Genomic DNA, 10,267 nt, shown 5'->3' on the forward strand with positions numbered 1-10,267 from the left:
ATAATTTATTCGCGTAAATTCTCTTTTATTCACGATTTTCGTGTGTTTTTTGCGCACGTCTGTAACTGTGTCGGTGAAAAGTTTTACGTGAGTTTCGAGCTCATCGGCTGTATCTATCTCTGGAGTTTCTGAAAAAGTTAATTCCAGGTCTTCGCGAAATTTGTCCCAGTCGGGAATACCAAAAGTTCGGCTAAATATCGCTGCGCAAAATTGAGCATTGAAAGTTAATTGAATTAGTACCGGAAAATGATCTGAGTCAAGCTCATCTAATTTTTCTGAAGTGACCTGCGCGCCTGGTATGTTTGTAACAGCTATATCTAATATGTCAGGCATGCCTCCATTCGTCGGGAAGCAAGTTGGCGAGCCTGAAGCAAATATTTCGTAGTTATTGGCTACTGAGTGATCGAATAGTTTTCTGCCTGCTGGGTTAGTATTTTTGCATCCCCAGTCTTCGTGTTTGCTTTTTAAATCGCCTGCGATGAAAAAGTGTTGCTGTGGATTAATTAATTTATTTAAATCCCTAGAAAGTAGTGGCTTATCTGGGGGTTTATAAACTGCCGACATGCAGACATGCGCATTTTTATTACGAATATTTATGCTGGTGGCCTCTAGGTGCTTTAAGCCAGCTATTTCTATTGGATGGTGATGAATCCCGTGTTTAATTAATATGGCTGTGCCGCCCCCACGAGTGGCGCGGTCAGTGCGGTAAGTGGTGTAAACACAAATATTAAATCGATGGTGCGGTGATAGGTGAGTTTCGGTAATGAATGCCACATCAATCCCATATATTACAAGGCACTGTTCCAACTCGTAAGACCGAAGGCGGAGACCACATGCATTAAAGTTTAGGATTTGTAGTGTTTTCCCCATATTTACTGCCATTTACTGGAGCACTGTCACGAGTGCTTCCAATAGAATGGTTTGGCGATGTTTGATGCTCTCGGTGGAGCGAATGCGCGTGTAAAACGGTTCGAGTGCCTTCACTAAATTCCAATAATCGCACATGCGCAGGATCTCTGCGAGTTCCGCGAGGCTAGAGATATTGTTCGTTGCCTGTGCTTCTGGAGCGGTTTCTGTTCTACGCTGGCTCTTCTCGACACGAGCCTGCACAATTTGTTCCGCCGAGCGCCGCGGTGCGCTTTCGCCTGATGTTGCTGCCATGTAGGACGTGGAAGCTACTGCCTGAGACTTTATTTTGCCCGGTTGGCTGGCCTGCTCGCTGGGCCGTGCGTTTCCCGGAATCGGCGCGCCGCGCGGACTTCGCTCTGTTGTTGTACGAGGCACGTGGTCCCAGGAGGCCGCGGGTGGAGGGGGGAAACTGTCCCGCGTCGGTGCGGCCGGCTGCGCTCACGGGGCTGTGCGCGCAGCTTTCTGTGCTGCCTGTTCCGCGGCGGCCTGTCGCCTAGACTCTACGATTTTAAGAAAAGCTGGGCACTGTCGCCAGGCCGCGGTGTGGCCTGTCTCCTTGCCGTTGGAGCACACCTTTGGTGCCTCCTCTGGAACAGGGCATTCCCTGCGGGGAAGCAAACCCGCGCACCTGATGCATTTCGGTACCTCCGAGCAGTTTCCTGTGGTGTGTCCGAAAGAACTACACCGTTTACAAAGCGGAATGTCTTCCGCGCGAGTTGCGTAGCGCTCGATTTTGATGCCACTTGTGTAATACAAGTGTTTTAACGCGTAGATATCGTGCGCGCTAGGTGCCACGCACACCACGAATGATGGAGTTGGCTCAAAAATCTCTTTCCCTGAATTGCGGTCTGTGAGCCGCCGACTAAGCTGCTTGATAAAGTTTACCTTAAATCCGAGCGCGGTGAGCTCCTCGGAGATCGCGTCTACCGGCGTGAATTTACTGAGATTTTTTATTACGACCTTCTCGCCTCGCTCGCTGGGCTGGGAGAAGGTGTGGTAGGGCACATCGTTGGCCTTGAACCACGCGGTCGCCTTGTCCTGGTCGGTTTTCCCGTCGAAAGTTATTCGCACTTCTTGGCGATTCGTCAGCGTCATCCGGTTTTTGACGCCGAGTCGCGCGAATGCAGGGCCCAAGCTGCCGATTGCCTGACTATTGCGGATGACGAAAGGGACATGTTTGTAGCGCGGAGCCTCGTCAATTGGTATCGGTTGTTGCGGTGTCGGTGCTGCTTGCGACGCATTGCTGTTACGCCTGCGTTGTTTATGCTCAACAGTGGTGAAACCACTGTTGTAATCGGTTGTGGTGGGCTGGAACCCTGACGGTTTTTCGGAGTGAACAGAGTGTTCAATTTCTGAGTCGCTGCTCGCCATCGCAAGTAGGGCACACAACAGGCGTGTCGTCTGTATTAACTAGCGTCCTAGCTAGCTGACCTACCTAGCACCTTAAACACTGGCCACTGACCTGAGCTACCGTTATCGGAAACCAGGCTAGGCTAAGAGATAGAACTACCTACTCCAACCAACAAGCCAAGCTTTTATACAAGTCGGTTACAAGCCAAGCTTATATACAAGTCGGTTACATTTTCATTACAGTTAATATTTACAGATTTAGCCTTTGCAGCATGTTCTATAAAACGTCACTGACTGTCCTAATCATATGCTAATTTCTGACTCTCGGGATGCTCCCAACACGAGTGAAAGCCCGCTCCTTCCCTGAGTAATGACACAATGTATCCCACTTATTTACATTCTGCAGCAGGCGCCATCTATTGGCGCCGGATGCATCACCATCTTACAGGATACTAGCTTAGACATAGAGATTAGGTAAAAAATACCCTGCAGTGTCGGGCAGCCATGTTTGTTTTAGGGATGAGCATGTAGCACTCGCACAAGGGGGCCGAGACCAAATGCAGGACACGACCCCATATTGGATCTGCCATCTTGAAATCGGATGCCCTGTTAACTAATGTTGTACTTTTTGTTATGCATGCCATCTTGGATGTGTATGACATCATTGCACTTTTCATTACAGCCATTATTATAGAATGTTTCAATTTTCATTATGGCTGCAATCTCGAATTCAATAACATACCATAAACTGGGGATACTTTGAACATGGGGGAAACTTTGACCACTTTTTCGAAAAATTGATATAGACGTTGATGTCGTACGGCCGAAGGCCACCCCAAAGCCCGACCTGCACCCTCCAGTACTCGGCTCCGCTAACGGAAAGCACCCCTAGCCATGGCCCACCTGAGTCAAGGGAGCGGACCGCAGCCCAAGGTATAGAATAGCGAACCATTTTAATTACGCATGCAACGCACTCCCCGAGCCTACAAAATTCCCCACACAATAATAAAGTAATCAGAAACAAACAAAAGCCCCTAATTAATAGAGTGCGACGTAGGAGTGCCCGGGTCACTCACGTGTAGCTTTCTACTAAAACAGCTGTGAGTGCAACCCTTGCGGCCTTCAGCCTAAATTCAGTAGTGAAACGTGTGACGTAACGCAAACCGCCCCAAATTAGCATTATCATTCGCCACTGGAGTAGTTATCAAGAAACAGACAGTCTCCAGCTTGACTCTAATGTTCAAACTTATTTTAGACAAACTTATTAAATGTCAATTCTAAAACATATATAGATATGAAGTTAATCATTTAGTTTTATTGTATGAATTTAGAGCCACTTGCTTTTTATTATTAATGTAATTTTTTTCGAATAACGGAACTTTAGAAACTCTGGCGCGACAGGGAGCTCACCCCTCCCCTCGCGCCAGGGCCAGACGCCAGTACAGCGCGACTCGCGGACCGGGACGGATGCACGTCCCACGGGGAGCCAGCATTTCTTTGTTTCACCGAACGTCCATCTGGTAATTATAGTCACAACCAAAACCTTTTTTTAAATACTCCCCGTGTGCGCCCGGTCCTTTTTTCGGTGTATGCCTATCCCAGCCGCGTCAATTTAACACGCCCCACACAAAGCATTACGTGGGGCCGTGCAGTATACGGTACGGGCCGTCTCCCGCCACCCCAGAACTTTAATTAATCGCCCAGTGCACAGGCACAGGCTACATCCAATCGTAGACGTGTTTTTAATTTAGTAGCGAGCCGCGGTCCACACAGGTGGGCCCGCGCGTCGCAATTTACCGATTACGAGATTAGCCGACGCTAATCGAACGCTCTCCCTCAACTACGACTGGCGTGAGGGCTTAATAAGTAAACACACGTAGAGGCACGCAGGTGTCCCTCTCAGATAACGTGTGGAGTGTAATCGTGTACGTAAGAGCACCACAGGGTGCCGTTTTGTCAAGTGTAATTGTAATAATAGTGTAATCAAAACTTCTACGTGTTCCGACGCCTCATTGGCAGTCATGTACCGCCGAGTAGACCTCGCGCCCAATGTAATGAACCAGTGTAAATCGTGAACAATAAAACGTCCACCCCGCACCTCCCGTGCGCGACGTGCGACCCATAGAACAACCAGAACAGTGTATGTAAATTAACCTAAACAACCCAACCTAATCAGGAAACAAATTCCATCACCGCCGACGGTTCTAGCGGGCCACGCTGGGGCAACGAACCCACGACCATCACACGGTTAGACACCGAGCTAGCCTGGCGCCCTCCCGCAACAGAAATCTCTAAGAAAGCCAGCCACCCCGCTAGGACCTGCGCCCGATCTCGAACACGAGACCGCGGCGGACGGCAACGTCTATAGAAAGTTTTCCTGTCTAATTCACAGGTAAATGTTATGTGGGTATGTTTTTTGTTCTATATTTAAGTGTTTTGGTACTTTGTTGTTAAAATGTTATTTGTGTTGTGTTATATGAGTCTGTATTTATTTTGTTTGACAGATAATGCCAAGAAAACATTTTCGTAGGATAGATGCACGTGCATACCACAATTATTCCACATAAAATCTGTATCAAGCTCTGAAAAATGTGTTGCAAGGGAAAATGACATTAAGAAAAGCTAGTAAGCAATTTTCTATTCCATTGGGAACCTGACGCCGTCCCCACTACCACCTATGATTTTGGTTTGGGTTCGAGATCTCAGGGAGGGTTCGGCCTTGTGGCTAGAGGTAGGAGTAAACGCAGTAGGGCCCCCCCGAGCTGTTATGGCCACTCGGGACGCCTGAAGAAGAACACAAAGGTTCTGGAGGATATGTGATGAATTTATTACGGCACAGCCCTATACATAGTGCTGCCCGTTCTGGCCGTAACGTTTGTCCCAGATCGACTAGTCACACGCGTAGCCCACTTCCTCAGTGGTGGCTCACGATTTTAATTCACGTGAATAACATACTTTTACACATGATGCGGCGGTTACCAAATAAACTCTAACATGACAAATTATACGTTAACGAACAAACACTTCCCTATTACACAACACTTATTATACTGGGCTAGTGGCACGTAGGCCCATGTCTCCGGCGACTCTACGTGACTCCTAGACATGTCCCAGAGACTGATTCGTTAGTATGTTCAGTGGCACGTGTCGCCTTCTGGCTGCCCCGTGCGGGCCAAAACTAATTAGCCGGTAAGCTAAGTTGGGGCGTGAAACGCCGACGTAAAGTCTCGTAAACTTACCACAGTACTTACGTAATACGTTGAACACTCATCTTGGAGCACTGATTTAATTAAGTGAAATACCCCATGGCAATTTGAGGCCGACCGTGGAACTGTACGTAAAAGATTAAGAACAGATAATACTATTGAAATTACATGTCGGTGAAAACAATGGTTCCGCGTCGCGCGAAGGCTGCCGGCCTCCTCGAGCTCCTGAAGGACACTGCCGGTGTCGCCGTGCGTGACCCCCCTCCCCCGCCATCCCTCCCGCGGAAACGTGTGAATTTCGCGGGAAACTGAACCGGCCAGGTTCGGGACAAAACGCACAGTGAAACATGATTTTGAAAGGACTGAAATATTAATTGATGAAAATAATGTATAATAAAAACCTGTGGAAAAATATATATAAATTCATTTGTTGTAGTGCGGCGGAGGGATATGCCACACCCGGCCGGATCCTTCCGCCGACGTAGCACTCGTTGCCTGGCATTCGCCTCGTCGCACGAACTACACTTTGCTGTGCGCACGAGCGCGTTCGGTGCACACGCCTTTGCGAGACGTTGATGAGGCATAGTGGTCTATGCGACATAGAGGAGCATTGGCGGTCGGCGTCAAACCCTAAGTTATAAGGTAAGAAATAAACACACGAATAGCATTGGATGACCATTAGTATTTTCTGCCGATGAAGAAAATAGTTTTGTTGACCACTTAATAAATGTTGCTGAATGGGGATTTCCGTTTAACACATTAGACCTGAGAATGATGGCTAGTGCATATTAAAACATTAAAGGTCGCACAGTACCCTGTTTTAAGAATAACATTCCGAGTACTGATTGGGCCTTAGCCTTTCTGAACAGGCACAGAGCCAAAATATCCAGACGTACCTATGTGTTGAAACATCAACATAAGTAGGGCTTCCTTGTCTGCTGAAACAGTAAAGCAGTACTTTGACAATCTGACTGCTACACTATTAAATTATGATGGTACTGAAGTCTCGCCAACAATCATATTCAACTATGACGAGACTAATTTATCTGATGACCCTGGCCAAAAGAAATGCATTTTTAAGAGAGGGGTCGAATATACAGATCGAGTTCGAAGCAGTACCGAAAGCTCAATATCCATTATGTTCTGTGGTTCAGCATGTGGTTCTAGGTTGCCTGCATATTTTGTCTATAAGGCAGAGCACATATGGTCCACTTGGACAGAAGGTTGTCTTATCCCTTATTCTGGCCTCGGTCAGTAAACCCGCCCCTTTTAAGATCAGACCCCTGTTTGAAAGACATTATACATATCTCCTACCTGGCACCTCTATGGGAAGTTAGTGCAGCAAGCGCCCATAGATGGTGACAACAGATTTATGAACAAACAGACTAAGAGCCGAATGCACAAATGCCACTAGAAACCTAGTGGCCACTAGCACTTCCAGGGGGTGGCAACTCTAATAGGCCATTATGTACCCAGATACTATTTTTAATCTGCACAACAGATAGCGCTAGTAGATTGACCTAGTTCTTTTGTAAATTCATAGGTAGCGTTAGTGTTCATAATCAAATGTCAATTGAATGTTTATAAGAAACTAAATTTATGCAATAAATACTAATAATGCAATAAATATAGTGTAATATTAATTTATTTTGATTTCAAAAACAGTTGATTTGTAAAAATTGTTTTTTTTTTGCAGTAATATTCGTTTACAGATTGATTTGAGCATTATAGTCGCTCTTTTTTTTTTCGGTTTGTAGTAGATTTTGGTCGAGTGAAAGATGGATTTTACAATGGAGTTTGATTTATCATTTTGAATTATTTTCCTATATGATTGTGAATTAAGAAGCCGATGAAGATGCCTGTGAATACACATCAATGTTTTGTGTCTTCGTGCAGGAACAGTATTACTGTTAATCCTGATGTGACAACATTCAGATTTCCATGAAGCCGAAGCAAGTGAGTACTGATGTTTATATTAAAAAAATTACAATAAGTGGTTTAACATGTTAAGGGTTAGGCATTTATGTTAAGGCTTATTATACAGGATTTATAGAGCGATATTATCGAGACCTGAATTTGCGCACATAATAATTTTGTAATTACGTAGTATAATCATTTATTTATTTTTAATAACCCACACACACACATATATATACACATACATATATATATATACATACACACACACACATATGTATACACATATATATACATATACCCATTTGGGTATAGTATGGGCTTAGTAAAATTACCATAAATCAGTAATTTAAATGTAATGATTTGTGATATGAACCCTAAAAATCGTTTTGTGTTACTGAATTTATATTATTTATACAATATGTGATTCAATGAAAATTAATATATCGTAATTAAGAGAAACCCACCAAATTTATTACACTCTACAGCACTTTAATAATAAAACATTACCTCTGAAATATATACGTTCATTGAGTGGTAATGCTAAACTAAATACACATAATTAAATACATGTATGTTTATACCTTATATTTATAGTATGCTACATGCTAGCTAATAATCTGGAAATACTGATTTAAGTATGTACTAGCTCACACTATAAAAATTTTTTGTTTTGTTTCCAGGTTATTGAAGTGGATTGCTGCAATTGGCTATGACCTTGATGCCAGTAATGCTGAAACATTTAAAACTAAATATGTATGTTCCGAACATTTTGATATTGGAGCTTTCACTACATGTGACTGCATCAAATTGAATCGTGGTGCTGCTACAACATATTTTAATTCTGTGGACAGTGAAGTATGGATCTATTGTTATAATTTATTATGTCTAGAATGCTGCCAAATATAGGTGAAATGTTTATGTTACATAACATAACTTGTAAGATCTACTTGTGCAGATATATATTTTCACCTGCCTCTAAGGTCCTTTGTTATTCACAGGTAGCATTTACATGTGATGAAGCAGTATTTAACATTATTGGTCAACATGCAGTCCATCATTACAACCTTTGTACAGGCGCATACAAACATATATGTGTGGGGTATTTCACACTTTTTATTTGATGTTAAAGATTGGTATGGTGACCGGGATACTTTTTTTTATTAAACCTCCTACACAGTTCTCTACTGTTTCCCTTATCTGTTGCCTTAACATTTTTTTCCGATCAGTCCAATTCCTTGAATCACATTGCAAAAAAAGTCACAATACATGGGATTGGGCCACTCTCTTCAAAGAATTGTAATTCGAGTTTAAACATAGCAAGGCTGACCATAAATTGTAGAGGAAAATTTAAAATGTTGATCTTCAACATATTTATAACCTATGCTCATGTGATGTATATACAGCTAGTTAGAAAGTAAGTTGTAGTATAGTATGCAATTGAACCTTCAATAAGTTCTACATCCACACTTAAAAACTTATTTTACTTGATGTTTTATGTTCAATAACTATTCAGTATAAAGGTTTTTTTTTACATTATAAACTACAAAAGTATTCCGATTTGTAAATGTAATGAAATTCCACTGAGCCCTCTACCTTTTTTTTAACTACCATTTCTGCCGTGTGGCCTTTTTTTTCTTACTTTTGTGTTCATTATAAGTTACAACCACTCATTTGATTTATTGTGTTAAATTAAATGATATTTAAAATTGGATGTCACTTCATAAGAACATTCAGGATTACCTGTATTCACAGCGCACAATTATACAAAAGTTTTTTATGTATGTAAAAGTGTTTTACGTAAGCCAGTGGACACATACATGTATTGAGTAACATGAGAAAATTGAAATATCTAAAATAAAATTAAAAGGTTACAAGCTTTTATATACATGCAGCTCCCAAAAAAGTCTGCATACTAAAAAATAACACATGCTTTTAAATGAATTCTTACCATCTTATAAACTAGTAGTATTTTGTTATTTGATTTCAAATGAATTGTTTTTGGTTAATTTATTTGACTGTAGGGATTAAATATCATTTGTAGAATAAAGTGTGAAAAGTAGTATTGATCAATTTAACTGTAAGTACTAAATATGTGTTACATTTCTTGTAAGTTAAAATTGTTCAGGTATTATAAATTAGCTGAAAAAAGCAAACTCATGACTAGAATAAATTGTACTGTTAGGTATGTTTCGAAGAAAGACTACCTGTTGCAGTCGTTACCATGTGTATGTACCACATTTTTATTGTCATTATAACTGCCATAATTTTGTACAAATAAATCACTTAATACATAAAATATGGTTATGGAAATTCTCAGTTGAGTTTGTTAATGGATATAGGCCAACAAAAGGGGTATAAATGGGGAAGATTTTTTGAAAAACATTTAAATCACTTCAACTCCCATAACATGAAACATATCACATCTGTTTGAACATATTATAACTTAAAGGAGTATTACCAAAAATTTTGTCTACATACTTGAATATGACCAGCCATAACTGTTAAGGGGTGGGAAAAAACAAGGGTTTGAGGACAAAAAACTCCTAACTATCTTAGTAGGCACACCATAGAATCTGTTCAAATTTGTTGTCAATTTTAAAAAATTTTATAACCACCTGATAACCACCAAGGGTGCTGTGGGTAAAATAATGAGGGGTTAATGGACAAACAAATATTCTTAATTACTCTATTAAGTTAACTATAAAATCTATAACAATTATTGCAATTCTTCTAAAACTTGTATAAAACTTTGATCTGAAACAATTTTTTTAGGATTAACCAGTGCTGCAAGAAGTTGAAAATACCAGTGGGTGGAAATTTAAAAAAATAATAATAAAACTTCTGTACAGTGTACACTATCGCATCCATTCTTATTTATTTAA

General features: G+C 41.6%; 1 long non-coding RNA gene across 1 annotated transcript; it reads left to right on the forward strand.

Annotated features, from left to right (window-relative positions):
- Positions 1-6,914: 6,914 nt before the first annotated feature.
- Positions 6,915-9,681, forward strand: LOC134529737 (uncharacterized). Its single transcript, XR_010074686.1, has 2 exons — positions 6,915-7,421; positions 8,066-9,681. It is a non-coding gene; the product is annotated as an uncharacterized LOC134529737 (long non-coding RNA).
- Positions 9,682-10,267: the final 586 nt, after the last annotated feature.

This window comes from Bacillus rossius, chromosome 2, assembly GCF_032445375.1.
Source record: "Bacillus rossius redtenbacheri isolate Brsri chromosome 2, Brsri_v3, whole genome shotgun sequence".
Taxonomy (NCBI): Eukaryota; Metazoa; Arthropoda; class Insecta; order Phasmatodea; family Bacillidae; genus Bacillus; species Bacillus rossius.